The sequence below is a fragment of the Balearica regulorum genome, chromosome 7 (genome assembly GCF_011004875.1).
Source record: "Balearica regulorum gibbericeps isolate bBalReg1 chromosome 7, bBalReg1.pri, whole genome shotgun sequence".
NCBI lineage: Eukaryota > Metazoa > Chordata > Aves > Gruiformes > Gruidae > Balearica > Balearica regulorum.
The window spans coordinates 18509526-18527434 of NC_046190.1; the positions used below are offsets into that span (position 1 = coordinate 18509526).

Consider the following 17909-nt stretch of genomic DNA (forward strand, 5'->3'; position numbering starts at 1 on the left):
AAGAAGATGGCTTGTCTCAACCATAAATGTATTATTGGGTTGCAAATTCATCTTCTCATGATCTGTGTATAACTTCTGACATGTTTATACAGAAGGAAATCACATAAAAAACATTAATTAGCAGCTTATTTTTGTTAGGTATTATTCCTTCATATTTAAATTTTTCTCAGTCTACAATGCTTTTCAGGGATGCAATTTTTGAACTATCAATTGCGTAAACACATTTTTAGGAAGAGGCCAGCTTTTTCAGCAGTCCTGCAGCTCTGTAATCTTGGTGATTTCTTCTTTCCTACAGTATTCAGAGAAGTGAATGTCATCCTGGAGGAAACGAGCATCTAATTATTTGTAGAGAGCACCTGTCACCATTGTAGCTGACTTAAAACTTTCACTTTGTTAGAATTTTTTAGATATCTTCCATTATCATATTATGGATATCATCCATTTGAAAATCTTACCATAGTTAAATAATCTTCCAGTGTCCTGGTGAAACATGGAAGTCTTCAGTTTACACGTGAGGACCTGGATCTCAGAAAGAGATCCTCAATGCAGCAAATTGCTTGAGCATTGAGTTATTGATCCCTGCTATCCTAAGTTGTCCCACTGATGTGTGCCTGAAGTTAGACAGATGCCTTAGTCTTTTGTCGAGTCAAGGATGTGGTGTTTTCTCCAAATTTTCCATTCTGTAAAATGCATCATTTTCCTTTCACTACAGGATACATTTTATTGTTGGAGTTTTGCAAGCTGAAAAAAGTAAAGCGTGAACACTTTGTGAAGGAAAACTTATATATATTTTCCACTGGAATAATGTGATAATAACTTTCCTGCTGTCTTTAAAACAACTGGAAAAGTAGAGAGAAACTGGAAAAAGCTTCCATGGAAAGGTTCCTGTTGCCTGTGTGTTTAGAGGATAATTCATTGTCACTGTTGTCGTGCTGAAAACCTATTGCATGATTTGTTATGAAGTAGTTACTATGCCTCTGACACTAACAAAATGTAAAGTACACTAAAGTATTATTAATTGAATGTATTTTGGGGTCAATATTCAGTACCCAACTATGTGGAAGTACTGAAAAATATACAGATCAGGCAGAACATGAATTGGAAAAGAAAAGATTGATTACTCAAATTTTACCTTGCAAACTATTGTGTTATTGCGTTGTTTTTGGATAGTACTATGTGCAGTGAATGAAATCCGGGCCACACTGGAGGCAAAGGAAGCATTAAATTTTCTGTAGGATGCAGGTTTTATCCAATATGTACAGTATTTAAGTATAGAATGATAAATATTATGAGTTAATTAACTGAATTAATTCAGATTGGCCATGACTCCTAAGCCAGAAATGATTTTGCTGTTACGCTGCTGAAAAGATCGAGGTGCTTTACTATATCGGATGTATTTTCTCTCACTATTCTAATCATCAGAATCTGTAGGCCGCTGAAAGAGAGTAGATAATAAATGTAAAGTCAGGAAGTAGAAAGTGAATTCATATAATACATATAACACCATATCTGATCTAATTTATTAAAAAATACCCAACCCAAAATATAAACTTTTTGAAAGTACGTAACTTCTGTAGACTTTCAGTAGGTAACTTCATTGACTTTTTGGATGTATTTGTTGAACTGGTAATTGACTTTGCTGTGATTACTATCTACAGGGCATCAGTAGTATCGTACTTGTATTATCGTCACAAGACAATTATTGCAATGAGGTGCAGGGTGCCTGCTGAGGTAACAGAGTAAAATACAGAGTAATAAATCTGACTGTCAAGCGCTGGGATTTGTTCTTCCCTTAGAAAATACTACGAGAAGTTCCTTACGCTGGAAGAGGATGAAGTAAATTAACTGTAAGTTTTACAGCCCTGTACCGGGACACAATCTCCACATACCTTAGGTACGAGAATCGGTGCCCTTCACATAAAAATGTCCTAAATAAACCCGTGTTATCTACGAGCAATTTTCGCCTGTTTAACGAAAAAGCTTTCTTTAAAATGAAAGTTTATGAGACTGTTTTTCTTCTTGTGTTGTACTCCGCATGGAAAAGATCGCATGCAAAGATGCACGAGTTCACCGAAGCCGGATTTTTCCGCAGCGCGGCTGGAAACAGCGCGGTATCCCCCCTCCCCGGGGCAGGCTCCCCGCTCTGGTCCCGGAGATAATGGCTGGCAGCGGCCGTGCGCTCCTCAATCGAGCCGTTGTTTCCAGGGCCGCAGCCCGCGCTCCGCTTCGTGCAGCGACAAGGCTGCTGCGGGGGGGTGTGGGGGGGGGGGGGGGGGGGGTGTGGGGGGGGTGTGTGGGTGTGGGGGGGTGTGGGGGTGTGGGCGGACGGACACACACCTTGTGCGCTGCTGCCGGGCGGGGGGCGCGGAGCGGCGCGCGGGGGCCGCGCCGACATTCCGATGCGGTGAGGCAGCCGCGGCCCGGCCCGCCCCCGCCCCGGCCGGCGCTCGGAGGGCGCGCGCGGCGATGGCGCTGGAGCGGTTCCCGCTGCCCGGGACGGCGCCGTTACTCAGCGGAGTGGAGGCGCGGGGCTGGGGAGCTTAGGCGACGCCGCCCGTTGGCGGGAGGTAGGAGAAGATCTTCCGCGGGTAACTCCAGCTGGCGGCTGCCCAGCGGGGTGTGTGCGTGCGGGGGGGGGCGGGGGGCGTGCGACCCGCGGCGGGACGGGACCCGACCCAGGGTGCACTCTCCGACTTCGGGGATCCCCTCCGCGGGCGCCGCCTGGTCTTTTATGAGCAGTCACACGCACACGGAGAGGGGGAAAACACGGGAGTTTGTAATTTAGGGGCACTGTTGCCGGCAGGGTTACCCGTCAAACTAGCACGACGTGGAGTAGTTCAGTTCAAACGCCGCCCGCGGACCTCGCGTCCCCCCCCCCTCCCCGAGGCGCCGGCAGACGCGGTGCCGCTGCGGGGTGCGCACCCACGGCGGCGCGGGACGAGCGCCTGGCCTGAGGCAGGGCCGCGTGCGCTGCTCCCCCCGCGCCCACCTCGCAGCGGTGCCTGCGCGAGCGCGGGGCTGCTGTGGGGCAGGACGAGGAGGAGCTGCCCGCCGCGGGTTCGTCCGCATCCCGCCGGTCTCGCCTGCGGAGGATGTCGCTGGCGACCCGGCCCGGGGGCAGGCGCCCGGCGGGAGGATCCCCTCTCTGCCCCCCGCCGCCGAGGAGAGGCGGTCCCCGGGGAACCCGCCGCGGCGGCCCCGCGCCCTCTCTCCGCGGCTGAGTCAGCCGGCGGCGCTGCTCCCGCCGTACCTCCCTCCCCCGGCCCGGCGGGGCGGTGCGCGGCCCGCTGCCCCCGCCCCCGGGGTAGGCGCCTCGGTCGCTCCGCCGCCTCGGGCAGCGGCGGCCGTGGAGCGCTGGCGAGGCGGGGGTGGCCCCGTCCCGCAGAGCGCTCCGCCGCCGAGGCCCCCGCCGCCGCAGGAGTTCACCGGCCGGCCCGAGGAGGAGGAGGAGAAGGAGGAGGAAGATGCCGGGTGGACGCTGAAAGGTGCGTCCCCTGCTCGCCCCCGCCCGCTTATCACGGGCTCCTTCCCCGGCTCCCGAGCGAGGCTGGCGCTTCCCCCGAGGGCTCCCTGGACTCGGTCCCGGTCCCGGTCGGGGGCTGCCCGCTGCAGCCGTGCCCGGGGGCGGGCGGGGGGTCTGCTCTCGGCCGTGTTCCGCAGCCCCGGACCGCCGGCGGGAGGACGCGGTGGGCCCCGGTGCCCGTGTCCTCCCCGCCTGAACTTTGGCTTTGGGGTTCCCCCCTTCCTCCGGGAGGGTTCAAGAAAATCCCAAATACAAAAGCAAATCGGGGTGGGTCGCCTTTATCTCACATGCTATAAATTGTCATAAATTCATCCTTTGCTTTCCCTGTTTGGTTTTTTTTTTTTACCTGTTGCAATTGTAGAAGTAGTTGTTTTTTTTTTTTGTTTTTTTTTTTTTTTTTTTTTACATTAAAGCCTGGCTAATTGTAATCTGACAAGAGCAGTGTGGCTCGCAGGAGATCTGGCGTGGGAAGGAGCCTCTGGTTGTAAGCAGTAGGGGTGATGTCGTTTCTCTCCCCCCACTTCCCCCAGTCGGTGGGTCTCAGCAAGCCCCTCTTGTGGGCTCGAAGCACTCTTTGCGGGTGCTGTGGGCGCTGGCACCCAGGCCCGGAGGACAAATGCATACCTTCCAGCTCCAGACTTCTCTTTGGCCCGCTTCGTGAAATGCAGTTGAGTTACAAAGACTCTAAGTCTGCGAACACTTAGTAAAGTAGTTTCACTGAAGTGTTTGTAGGATCAGGACCAAAGTGGCTGGGTGTGATGCTTATCGGTTCTACTGCACGCTCTTGGGATGCCACCAGCACAGGTGATATGGGAGAAGAGCCTATACAGGTGGCTGCGAACTAAGCTTCTGATAAAGGAAGTGTAAGGCCTGGGGTAGAGTGGTAGAGAAGTACATAAAAGATCAGCTGTACTTCAAGGGAGCAGTCAAACATTTCATGTTTCATAGTAAGGCACTTGTGTAAGGAGCAGAATTGCGCTTGCTGTTGCATTTATATGACAAAGGTTTGTTAAATATTTCAATGCTGTACGTTTTGTATATTTGAAAGGGGATCAGAGAACCTGCCAATTATGAAAAAGCCATTTAGCAATTACTGCAAAGCAGTGACCATTATGTAGTTTAGGAAGTCATGTGTTTCCAACTACAGATAGTCATCTTTGATCCATGGTATCTTATCCTGTGAAAAGTCAATGTCAAACAGCCGATGTTTGTGATCATTTTGAAAACAAAATGAAAAACACCTAAACAAATCTGGGGGCAATGAAACAAACGAGGTGAAACCAGAAACAGACGCAATGTTTTGTGTATTAGGAAATGCTTCAGAGAGAAATGCTCCGGTCATAAAAGAGCATGTCCAGTCTGTGCATAAATTTGCAAAGGATTACTAAAATCTTTCTTTCTTAGTCATCTAAATAGAATTTATTCATGCTCTATCACATTGAGGTATTAATCTAGTGTACTGTAATATGTTCATTCCTATTTTCACACATGGTAAGAAGTTTGTTATTAACACTTTGTGACTGCAGACCAGACAGTGCAGTTCTGGTCCTCTCAATTCATGTTGACTTAATGTGATGCATCTTAACCAATAAAAGTGTGGTGTTCCAGCGAGAGTTCCAACAATTTAATAAGGAAAACTTCAAGAAACATGAAAGCTCTACTGCAGAATAAAAAATTTCTGAAAACTCTATTTACTGGAAATCATAGAACAAGTTCATAAAAGAGATAATTCCAGATTTGGGAAATTTGTAAAATGAGAAAAAGAAATTCTCTATGTTTACATTATCCAAAAGAATGTTGTGAAACAACATGCGTACTATTTGCAAGTACCCATAGAAGAGGGCATTTCTTGCATCGAAGGGCTGTTTTATTTAAGAGAAATACAAATATTAAGATCCAGTGACTAGAACCTGCAGTGAAATCCAGTATAGAAGCAAATATTGGAAAGTGACAGTTTAACCGTTCATGAAGGATTGTGGTAGATTTATAATGGTTGGAAACATTTAGCTCAAGTTAGCAGCTCTTCTTTTTTGGAGAAAAGCAGCTGTAATTTAGCAATAGTTCTTGGATTTGAAACAAGAATTAGTTAAAGGAAGACTTGAGTTATAAAAGAGACAAAAACATTTAATCTATTATTTCATTAGAAGTCCATGATTTGCATAGAGATTTTTCATTAAACATTAAAACTAAGGTTTGGTGATCAGCTCCAAAATGATCAGCCCCAAATGATCAGCTTAATTTACCTGCATGTTTACAAAACTATTTCTTTAAGATTTTCTTATTTTAAAACACTAAAGACAGCCCTTTGGACCAAAGGTTGTCATTTTGTTGTTTGCTTGTACAGCACCTCCTGCAAAACGGATGTTGGTTCATGACTACGAGCCCTAAACTTTATCAATGACAATGACAGTGTTATTAGCAATAACTCACATCTTTTTTGTTTTATATACTTTTTGAAAAGACCAGTAACTGAAAGATTGGAACAAATCAGGCAGCTCTGGCATGGACAGGCTCGCTCTCACGCCTGTTGACAATGCGGCCATTGATGGTTTCATTTGAGTAATGGCTCTCATTTGATTATGCAGACATCAGGTTAACAGCTCTCTGTACCTTTAGTATGCAGTCTGATTAATTTTGAAGTAATACTTTTCATCATGGCTCTGTCTTAGAAAGCTATTAGCATGTGAAACCTGAAGTCCATGTTGTTCCTTATGTTAATTCTATCCCTTCTTCAGCCTTCTTAATCTCACTTAGAAGAGAGTTGTTGCACGTGTACTTGAGGGCCTACATGACTGAGTACATATTATGTGAGAGCAGTCCAGCTTACTCTGCATACTGCTTTATTTTTCTTGGCAAACCTATACGTATATCTGCTAGTGGGTGGGGTTTCCATAGACATGCTTCTGCCAGATATTGGTCATATTTCACTCTGATTTTTTTTTTGAGCAAAACGTCCATCTGCTGAAATGAGACTCACGTCTCAGAGATGAGGATAAAGTGGTGACAGTTTTTCTTTGTGTTTCCTATATTGGGAGCGCTCTACTCTTTTTCTTCTATTTTTGAGGCACAGAATTTTGATCTGGCTGGAAACAATGGAGTTAATTTGTAAATATGTCACTGTGGAATCAAAGTCTGGTCCTTCGTGGTTTCATACACTGTCATGCTGACATCTCTGTGCAAGACTTAATTAATGTCACTGATTTTAAACTAGGCCATCCACAATACACTCTTCTTAACTGCCCAGTCATTCATAAATAATCCAACACGTTCTAACAAAAGCTAGATGTGCCATCAGTTACCAAAAACTGGTAAACTACAAGAGCTAGAAGGAATGAGCTCAGCTCTTCACCAGAATTATCCTTCTTCCAGAGCCTGCTATATTTCTCCAGTTTATCAAATGTCAATGATGGTGCCACAGATAATGCCAACTCTTTCAGTGAATGATTTAAAGTACCAGGGACACACACCTTATGGAATATGTGACATGCCCCAGGGAGCTGCCTTCTGCATTCTTTGCATCTGAAACTCTTGTGTGAGAGTGCAGGCTTGAGTCTTGTACAAGGAAGTGTATTCTGTAGGCCAGTATGTTTACTGTAATATTTTACTCACAGTAGTCTGAGGCATATCATAATAATTTAAATAGGCTGTCAACTCTGGGATACTTTTTATTCTATATTGCTATCAGTAAGTAACATTTAATAATGTATTATGAGATTTTCAGTGGAGCTACATCATTAAAAATATAAATATATTATTGTATTTTTCAATTGTAACATTTCATAAGTAATTAAAAAATTAAATACTCAGGTTTTTTTCAATATTCTTTGTTACTCATTTAAATGTTTTAAATGAGACACAAAAAGTGGAAACCTTGAGTGCAACGTTGAAGCTACCATTTAGAAAACATTTATTTTTGGGGTAATGGTTTTATTCTATTAGTATGCACAAGTGCTGCATAACTTGCATCTAATAATAGTGTGTTTTCTTAAACAGATGACTCCCCAGTTGCGTTGACCTTGCCTTGTGTAGTAGGACCTTGCTTCTGCTGTTTCAGACAGTGCTCTGATGTGAGACCTCTCCTCCCACAGTATTTTTCTCTGTCTGCTGCAGTGATCTCTGGTATTTGAGGTTTTTGTTACACTGCATCTTCTTTCTAAGATTTTCATAATGTATTCCTTTATTCCAGGTACAAAACTCTTGCTTGGATTAGGTTAATTTCTTTCTGTAGCACTGCAAATGTCTTTCAGCAGTATTTAGGGAAAACCAACTTAGTTTTTCTTTGGAATTTAGCAAGATAAAAAGGGGTCAGGTAGCAGAGTAGCTACTGCTTTGTGTACTACCAACAGTTCACGCTAAAGAGCAACCTGTAAACTTCCTCTTGAGGAACTTTCTTGATGTGAATGTGTCCTTTTAAATTTGTTTAGGATTGCTACGATTGTTTTGGATTGCAGCTATGTAGCAAATTACAAGGGAAAAAGAAAACTCAGTGTTTTAATATCCAGGCTGAATTGCCTTCTGAAGACAGTATTCTGCTTCTGGTCTAATTTTAGGTAATTTTCATACTCTGACATTTTTCAAAGATGTATTTTCAACCAGTTAGTTATTGGTCACTTCGGACAAGTATGTTAAAATGCGTTTACAATCAGATTGTTTCATTGATGGACAGAGATTTATAAGAATTGGTTAGTATTTTTCTAACTTTTACTAGAAAAATTCACACTTTTGATGACTTTCAAATATAGCAGATGTTCTGTGAGCATATGCATTGTTTCTACTGAAAGCTGTGGGTAAATAATCTTATTGCAGGTATTTCTTGTAAGAGCTTCAAGTTTCTGCTCAGTCTATGCTCCTATTTTAGTTCAACAGGCTTATGGGAAGCAACAAAAGTAGAGGAGTATCTATCTGACGCTGCAACCCCCTAGATTTCTGACTGCAGGAGAGGCTGCCTCCCTGTTTGTTTCTGTAATTCACATTCACTCAGCTACACCATGGGCTGCTTTTCTGTAACATCCTGAGTGGCAAAGGTGTCAGAGTACCAGGTAGATAATGCTTCTTGAAGTCTTTCGTACTGTGGTACTTCTGCAATATTGCAGTACTTACGCATTTTTTAGATTAAAAGTATTTCTTACTGTGGCTCCTTTAGAGCCCTTGAAATTTTTCAGTGTAGCTGTTACTTTTATGAATAGTCTGTTGTTTGCATTTTTCCCCCAAAGAACAAAGTGGACATACAAGAAGGGGAAAATCTTGCAAATCTTCGTTTTGTTGTGATTGCACTTATTTTGTTTGTTTTTCCTTTTCTTAATAGTGACTTTATGGAATAGACAACAAAAATAGAACCAAGAAAATCAAGCAGTTGGACAGCTGCTTATGCTGCTTATGTTGGAAATATTTTAAACTTAATAACCACTCAAAATGTTGCTGTTATTATTGATTTGAATATAGATCTGCTCTTATTCTGTGCTTTAATTCAGCAAAGTATAAGCAAGAAATTCCACTTCAGTGGTGGTGGTCACTCAGTAGACATAGAAATGAAACATGGAGAAACTTACTATAAAAATGGATGGTTTCATATGTGTCATTAACTAAAACTTCCATGGCAATCCCATTTAGAGGCATTTCCAATATCAATAGCCTAAGTAATTTAAATATGAAGTCCAGTTATAGGGATTTTTATTTTATTTTTGTAGGACAAATTTAGAAAGTAGCTATCACTATTTCATCATCTGTCACTGTATAACAATTCCAACAATTCCAAATTAAATATACTGTTCCTTTGAACAGTCTTGATTTATCTACCAGTATGTAATTAGGTACACTTAATGGTTCAGTTCCGTGTGTTTGATTTTGTTTGTTTTCAAAATGATCTTCTTGTAAGATATGGCTGTTGCAGGGCACTGTTGACTCCTGACTCCTATCTAAAAGCAGTTCTTTGCCTTCTATATCTTTGAAAGTATGGGTTCTTCTGAGTATACTGTGTCATAGAAACCTATATACCCTTCCTACATTTTGGGTCTATGTTTTATGTAATATGCCTCTGTTACAGATAAAATGATGGTATAGTTAAGACAAAAATGTTACCATGCAACTAATTAAGCAGAGATTTAAAAATGCCAGCTGCATGTATAGTGTTACTACTTATTTGAAAGGTTGAGAGGTTTCCTAACTTTGGAAAGTCATGATGTTGACTTTATGTAATTCTTCTCTTTTAAGGAACAGTAAACCTTGGATCTGCTGTATCTGTCAGGGTATTTCTGGATAGATTCTTCTTGCCTCTATTGAAAATTATATTAGTTTAGCCCAAATCCATGTAACATTGGATGCTGTTGTTTTTATTGCATTACTTATTCCATGTTGGCAGAAATATGATGTGTGTAAAAATACACTTTTTGCTATCCAGTTGCCTTTTGGTCCCCTATTAAAACAGATTTCAGAGACTGTATTACAAGATTCCACTACATGGTTGAACTAACTTGTACTATGAAACAGAAATGTTTATTGATTTTTTTTTAATATGATATGTGAAGTTGAAGGATATATTTTTTTTACCTAAGCCAAACTAGCCTACTTGGTACTTAACCAGAAAACATTTGTAGATGAAGATCTAGAGTTTGAACTTGTTTGGGAATACAGTTGAATCCCAAAATGTACTATTCACTTGTTTCCATTCTCATCTAGCTTTCCTGAAAAAAATTTAAGGTATATACATAGTACCCTGGTCTCAGAATGTTGTGGTCATTAAAAATCTAGATTTAGTGGCCAATTTTGCTGTAGAGTATAATGTTAATACTGTTCTTTCTTGTTTGTGTTAAGCAAATATTGTGAACTACCAATCTAGTTGCACAGCATAAATTTGGTTATATATAGTTATGGAAACATTTTGGATTTGCTATAAAGAAAGAATATTATTTTAAAATGTTAGTTTAGGGCCACGAGTAAGAGGGGTTTATGAATCTCTTAAATTGTTACAAGATTTTTTTATTTTTTTTTAGTGGTCAGCTCAAATTTTTCTTGTTCCAACAAATTCTGACCTATGGCAAACTGAATTTCTGAGTCACTCTATTATGAACTTCTTTTGGAAGACTGTTCTGCTGGTGATTATATTCGTGCAGCAAATTATCACAGATTCATAGAGTGGTTTGGGTTGGAAGAGACCTTAAAAGATCATCTAGTTCCAACCCCCTTGCCATGGGACACCCTTCACTAGACCAGGTTGCCCAAAGCCCCATCCAGCCTGGCCTTGAGCACTTCCAGGGAGTAGGCATCCATAATCTCTCTGGGCAACCTGTTCCAGTGCCTCACCACCCTCACAGGGAAGAATTTCTTCCTTATATCTAATCTAAATCTACTTCCTTCTTCAGCTTAAGGCCATTACCCCTTGTCCTATCACTCCATGCCCTTGTGAACAGTCACTCTCCAGCTTTCCTGCAGGCCCCTTCAGGTACTGGAAGGCTGCTATAAGGTCTCCCTGGAGCCTTCTCTTCTCCAGGCTGAACAACCCCAGCTCTCTCAGCCTGTTTTCATAGGAGAGGTGCTCCAGCCCTCCTTTAATCATCTTCATGGCCCTCCTCTGGACTTGCTCCAACAGCTCCATGTCCTTCTTGTACTGGGGACACCAGAGCTGGATGCGGTACTCCAGGTGGGGTCTCACAAGAGTGGAGTAGAGGGGCAGAATCATCCCACTTGACATGCTGGTCATGCTTTTTTTTGTTGCAGCCCTGTCTGACAACTTCTTATTTCTGTGTAATAGGAGATATAATGACTTGAGGAGATTGGGGAAAATATAAAGTCTTCATTAAATTTTTATAGATTCATTTGTATGAAGGGATAGGAATTTCTTGGAAATCAGCAACAATTCAGGATATAAATTGTCCTTCCTACTTTTCCAAGATAAGGAAATACTAAAATTTTAGATTTCTTTGCTAGAATCGGAAAAAAGAATGGGTAATTCGTGATATTAATAAATGGATAATATCTTCAATTGAAATCTCTTTTCACAGGCTTTTCTAGTCACTCCAATCAAACCCATTCTGGGGGCATGCCAGCAAGCTGATTTTATTATGAAAACTGTGTTGTCAGCACCAACTGTTCAATGCATCAGGTTCCAAATCCATGTTATCTTTCCTCTTCTATGATTAGTTTGGCTTAAAAGTAATAAATGTGGAACCTCCTTTTTTGTCTTAAATTTCTTAAGCCTTTATTGTTCCCATTTTCCTCTTGTTTTTATGACTAAATGGTCTGTTTTTAAAGCTGAGATTATGAGTAATTATATAATGGTACGACTAGGAGCTTCTAGAAGAACAGTGCCTTTTCTGAGTACATGATTGTAAGAATTAGCAATACTATGAAGTCTATTTAGAAATTAATTCTCCATACTACTTGAACTGTGATTCTGGATTTGGAAGCCAGGTTCAGTAGTGGTTTGTAGAAATAAACAGTTCCCTAGACAGCAGGCTGTAAAACAGGTCAGCGTTAAAATATGCAGTAACATCTTTCAAATGGCTGTATAGTATTAGACTACTATGCCTGCCTGAATTCTCTTTCAAGATTCAGATCATAACATCTGTTTGGAGTTTTGTTGCCTGATAGGAATTGGACTGGTAGAAATACGTAGACAGTAAAGGATTTTCAGAAGGTCTTCAAGTCTACCCCTTCAGAAGAGGCAAGTTTGCATCGTCTTTTAAAATTTGCAAATATCATTTTACTTTGCCAAAAAACCCCACTTACCCCCACGTTTGTGTCATCCCCTCATTTTGTTCCCTGTATCCTTTATTGTATTATGCAAGTTGGTAATATAAGTGTTCATCCTTAGCAGTCAGTTGTCCCATTGTCTAGGTACAGAAAAGTTGTTATTGAGGCTAAAATTTCTGAGGACGAAAGATAATGTACCACAGTTCTAATGATACAGCACAGTATTATCCTATATAACAGCTTCTATGCACCCCTGAACTGCTATCTCAACAGTGTGCTTTATAGAAAGCTGCATGGAGTTGACTTATGAGTTACTGGGAGAGCTGTAAAGATATTTGAGGAAGGTGTGTGCACAGATTTAAAGCAAGGCAAAATTGTTTGGTATGACAGCATTGAAGCTGTGATGGCCAATAAAGTATCTAATCTGTACATGAGTCACACTGCTCTGAACTCATGTGCCTTCCTCTGGCTTGACACGGTGCTCTGATTGTTTTTCTTTTGCTTTATAATGTCGTTCTCAGTCTTTTATCAGTTTTTCTCTGTTCCCTTGAGCTTTGAGGACACTACTGAGAAGATCAGAAATCCCCAAACAAAATAAAATTTAAAAACTCCTTCACTTGCTGTTGTTGCTTGAATCTATACTTACTAAAACTCTCCCAAACATTTCAGGTGTATTTGACTTGATGAAAGCAATGAATACTTTTTAAAAAACCTGATAGCCTCTGTCTCCTGGTTTTTCCACCTTACCAATCTTGCTTACGGTAAAGCTCTATTCTGTTAGCAAGCATATGCATCCCAATAAAGGTTTTAAAAAGTTTGAATTGAGACAGAGACTGTCTCAGCTCTTGGCCAGTGAATGCAACGAAAGTTGGCCATGTTCCCTCTACTTGCCAGAGAAGCATGAAAGCTGGGGCCCTTCCTCTGTCAAAGAAAAAGGGAAGCTCTGATCTGTCTGCATATAGATGTTTGCAAGTATTGAGTCCCAGACCTATTCTTGGTAGTACTTGTTTGTCTCTTGCTTGCTAGATGTGGCCCAAAGCCCCCAGGAAAAGACCTCTAATCTACAGTGGACTTGTATAGATCAGCCTGGGTTTTTCCCTCTGATTATCAGTTTGACTGTACTTTTTTTTCTTTTTCTCTAGTTACAGTCTTAAATGTCAACAACAACAAAAAAATCCCATCTCTACAGTAATAGCTTTTATGCGTGTGCCTTGTCTCTGTTATTCTTCCTACTAAATCTAAAGACCTGCTTACTTAATTTTTTTTTTTAATATTTGAGGTACATATAAGTTTATAATTAAAAGAGCATAGATGATGTTGTCATCTAGTATTCTATTATTTATCGTGTGTTTGAGTGTAGGACTTCCAGTACCTGGTCCTCTCCCATACAGGGCTTTAGAACTTTCAATATTCAGATAAACTAACAATTCACTGAATGATGTGCAACTATGTAAAATAAAGTAAGAATATTAAGTTATGAAGGAAATTATCAGTAAAATTTAGGTTTATTTTAATATGTACTGGTATGGTTTTAAAATATTTAATTCATGATTGTCAAATATTTGAATTTAAAGCATTAAAAAATCAGAATCTTGAGTTTAATAGTGGTATAGTAATAATACTTCTTGCACATTCTTCTTACCATAACTATACGTAAGACTATATAGAGGTTGCAACGTAATTTTTTCTGGTGAGTGGATCATGAAAACCAAGCAAGTGTTTTGGTTTTTATGGTTACTATAGGCAATAATTATGCACACCTGAATTATGACAATTATTATACAGTTATATAAATAATGTACACCTGATTTGGCTTTTTCTCTATAGTTATGACATATGTTCTGTAGTAGGTATAGTTTTTATTTTTCAGAGAGGTCATATGTAAAATAAGTGATTAAATGCATACATTGTATTTTCAAAAATAAGTTGAAATGTTATAGTACTATTAGTGTTATTACTTCCATAGCTGTTTCTGCTTTTATAACAGCATTAGAATGCTTAAATAAAACCAGTCAGCATTAATGAACAGTTAATACAGCCAGAAAATTATACAGAATCCATGAAGACCTTAGCATGGGGAGTGCGCTGTCTGTTTCTAATTTAACCTGTTCTCAGATTACTGTCGAGAACTGTTCTAAGTTTGTCAAATACTGTGAGAGGTCTACAGTAGATTTTGGTTTTGAAGGTAGAGGTTGCCTTTCCTAAACTAAATTTCATTCTGCTGATTTTATTTTTCTTAAAGGTTGGTAAAAAGGGAAAGAAGTATTGAATAAATAATTTTGGTAGCTTTGGAAGTCAATAAAAAGATGTTTTGAATATATTGGGGGTCTGACCATGACAGAGTGCCTGCTAAATTAACAGGAACAAAAGAGCAGGTCTAAGGAGGCACTTAACAGTTTGCAAGATAAGTTCATAATAAGAGGACTACTGATTTAAAAAAAAAACAAAACAACACAAAACCCTAGAACTTATGGGATGCCAGCTGATTTGGAAAAGACAGAAATGAGATCTGAAGCAGCAGGAGGTAAAACTGTTTTGAGGTGTGGCAGTAGCATACCTAAGACAAATGAACAATATTTAATTTGAAATCTCAAAGGACAGGTTAGTCTGCTTTCATTTACGTATGCTGGTTTTATATATCGTTTCTTCATAGGTCATCTGCTGTTATCAGTGAACTTTATTCTAGATGTATATGTACTATTTTTTTTTTCCCTCCTCGCCTCAGTCCTCACACATGATCTGCTTCTTCCTTCTTGGCTTCCTAACAACCAGAAAGTGACACAGGGGAAAGCAATACCATCTGCATTAGAAACTGTTATTTAAACAAAGAACTCCATACAGTATTCAAGATACTAGTTGGGAAACTGGAGAGCTTCACACTGCCTGATGCACCTTGTGAGTACTGGTACAGATGATGATACCCTCACTGAGTTACCATTTCAAGACACTTTTTCTATGTATCACCAGTGAACTTGACCAGTTGTGGCAAGCCACTGATAGGCATCAGCTTTCAAACTGTCTTGAAGCAGTTTTTTGCTTTTACATTGTTTTGAAACATTACATAGATTTTTATTGTACACAGAACACTTTTGCTAGCATCAGTCATTGTTTTGTTCAAAACTGTGTAGATTGCACAGACCATTAGTTTTCATTGCTGCTTTGCCTCCCGTCAGGGATCTTTTCTCATGCCAGATGTTGCTTCATAATGTGCTCAGCTGCCTGCTAAGGTCATCGTTGAACGATCAGTTCTGCAGGTGAGCCTCCTGCATGTAGTCTACAGGTTTTTCCCCTCAGCGGGATGAAGTCAGTGTTGTAATCTTGCCCAAGAGAAGTCTGATTACAAGGCCTTGGGCTGCTCCTTATCTTTCAGCTTGCTGCCTCAGTACTGGTGTGATAGCGTTTGATTCAGCGTTTCAGAGTAACCTCCTCGTCCCTGCTCTTGGCCTTGCTGGTGACATGCAAAAGCCTATATTCATTGCGCTGTTTGGGTGTTACTTGATCATTACATTTCCTCAACTTCTTTTTTCTCATTTGTGGTGAGAGCGTAGTCATGGCTGATGGTGAGGCCAACGATCTCCCTCGTCGGGAAGCCGCAGGCGAGGGAGTGGGAGGATGAGCCGGGGGTTGAGGCTGTGCCGCAGCCCGCTCATCCCAAGGCCAGCATCAGTGGATGAGTCGGGTCCCACGTCGATCTGACGAGTCTGGTCGAAAGGTCAGGAGCAGGAAAGACCAGAGCCTAGGCCCATAGCTGCCAGTGACGTAGCTCAGCCCAGGACTGGGGGGACGAGCCTGAGCTGGAATGGCTCCTGGGCCTGTTGATGGGGGTCTCAGGCAGGGCCGGTTATGGCTGTTAAGGACTTGGTGTCCTCGGAGCCCTGACACTCCCTCTGATGGACATCTGCAATGATCCCATCCTGGATTAACATCACGTATGATTGTGCTAGTTGCAGCGTTGGTTTGTCATTATCGTGCCCGAGTATGTTGCAGAAAAAGAGTCGTTTCATCATCTGAACTGTTACAGCAGAAATAACCTTGAGCGTTTCAGCATGTGTTCGCTGGTTCGTTATCTTTTACAGTCCTTATGTGGTTGGGTTCTTTGGTTTGTTTAACGGTGGCACTGACTTTCCTCTCTGGTGCTTTCCCTTCTCCTCTGCTCAGTCTTAGGGTATACGTCAGGCATATGTATATGCCTGCTCCCTTCTAGCACCTTTCTGAGGTAAATATAAGGATGTTAAATAATGTGTTAGCAGCAGAGGTGCACAATCAAATGGATGCAAACTAATCTTTCTGCTCGACTGAGTGTAGCCTATATGTGTAACACTCATTTTTTACATAATATGTTATTACTGAGACATATGAATATTTGAACATACATGTATCTAGTTTAGTGTAAAAAGACCCAACAAGATTCCCTAGTAGCATTTTCAGATTTTAATGAAGCAGTGTTGTTTGGATACTAGCAGAGTCTCTGGCACATGTTGCTGCTTATGTCAAAATAAAAAAGGGTGTTCCAGAGAAGGAAGTGTCCTTTTCCAAATTATGACTGCATTTTTTAGCCTGGTTTCTTATGGAATGACTTTACAAAGTCACACTGTGTGTCTGTCCATCTTTTCTTCCAACTTTTAACTTGGCCCGTAGCGATCAGATTTATTACAAAAGTGTAGATCTCAAAGATGCTAGACACAACAAATTTCATGCAAATGTTACTCAGGTACAGAAGAGAAGTTCTCTGAATCATTCTGGCTGTGAACAAGTTGCTCTGAGAGTTCACACGTTAGAGGAGGGTCCCTGCAGGAGAAAGTCCTTAGTAATATCCCAACTGTAAGAAAAACTTCACCTGGCACTGGCATTTCTTTAGACATCATGATTATTCAGAATTTGTTACTTGTAGAAGTACTAAGATAGGTAATGCTTGGTTATCTTCTGTTCTGTTGTTTTTCAGTGTACCTTTAGCTACTGAATACTCTACATGGACATTAAATATCCTTTGAAATACTTGTCCATTAATTTTACCAACAACTTCACCGTGTTAAAATTGCATTCCATCTATTCAGCTGCAAGTACAAGAACTTTTAAGAAATGTACCAAACTTTGAACAAGTGATTGTTTGCGTTATTTAAGTATGGAATTAGCTTTTGCCACACATTCTTATCCCAGTTAGTATTGTGAAGACTGAAGTAGACTAAAAATCTGGGATAAAGTCCCATCTTATTAAGGGAACAGATTTTCATGTTTAGAATTCCAAATTTTTACTATTCTTGAAGCAAGGAGCTCGACTGTACTACCCAAGAGTGAGTTGTTTTATGATGACTGCATTGAAGTTGAACACTTGCTGAATGTTATCTTTTATTGCAAAAGAAAGGGTGAAGTCCAAATGCACAATTACAAGCCACAGGTTCTAAACGGGAATCTCGCAAGTAGTCAGAAGGACTTAAGGGACTACTTTCATAGAGGCTCTGAAAGATAACCAAGAAAAGCAAATAAATCTGTATTTTCTCAGCAAGGATGTAGACGTTCATTGCAATCATTTTAGAGATCCTCAAATAAAGGAGTGTCGTAATCATAAATGGAGACATGCTGTATTTATCTTCAGGCATGTTTCTCCCTCAAATAGGTTAAGTTGTTAAATGCGAGTGGAGCTTAAGGACCATGGAAGTTGCTGTGAACATACAGTTTTCTCTGTGTCTGGTTCCATTTA

At 41.0% G+C, this 17909-nt stretch overlaps 1 protein-coding gene across 3 annotated transcripts in view; it reads left to right on the top strand.

Annotated features, from left to right (window-relative positions):
- Window positions 1-3332: 3332 nt before the first annotated feature.
- The window catches only part of PLCE1 (phospholipase C epsilon 1), a 161125-nt gene continuing 146548 nt past the window's right edge, over window positions 3333-17909 (top strand). For all 3 annotated transcript variants that reach the window (XM_075758259.1, XM_075758262.1, XM_075758261.1), the window contains exon 1: window positions 3333-3485. The gene's annotated coding sequence lies outside the window, so the exon portion shown is untranslated. The remainder of the gene's footprint in view (window positions 3486-17909) is intronic.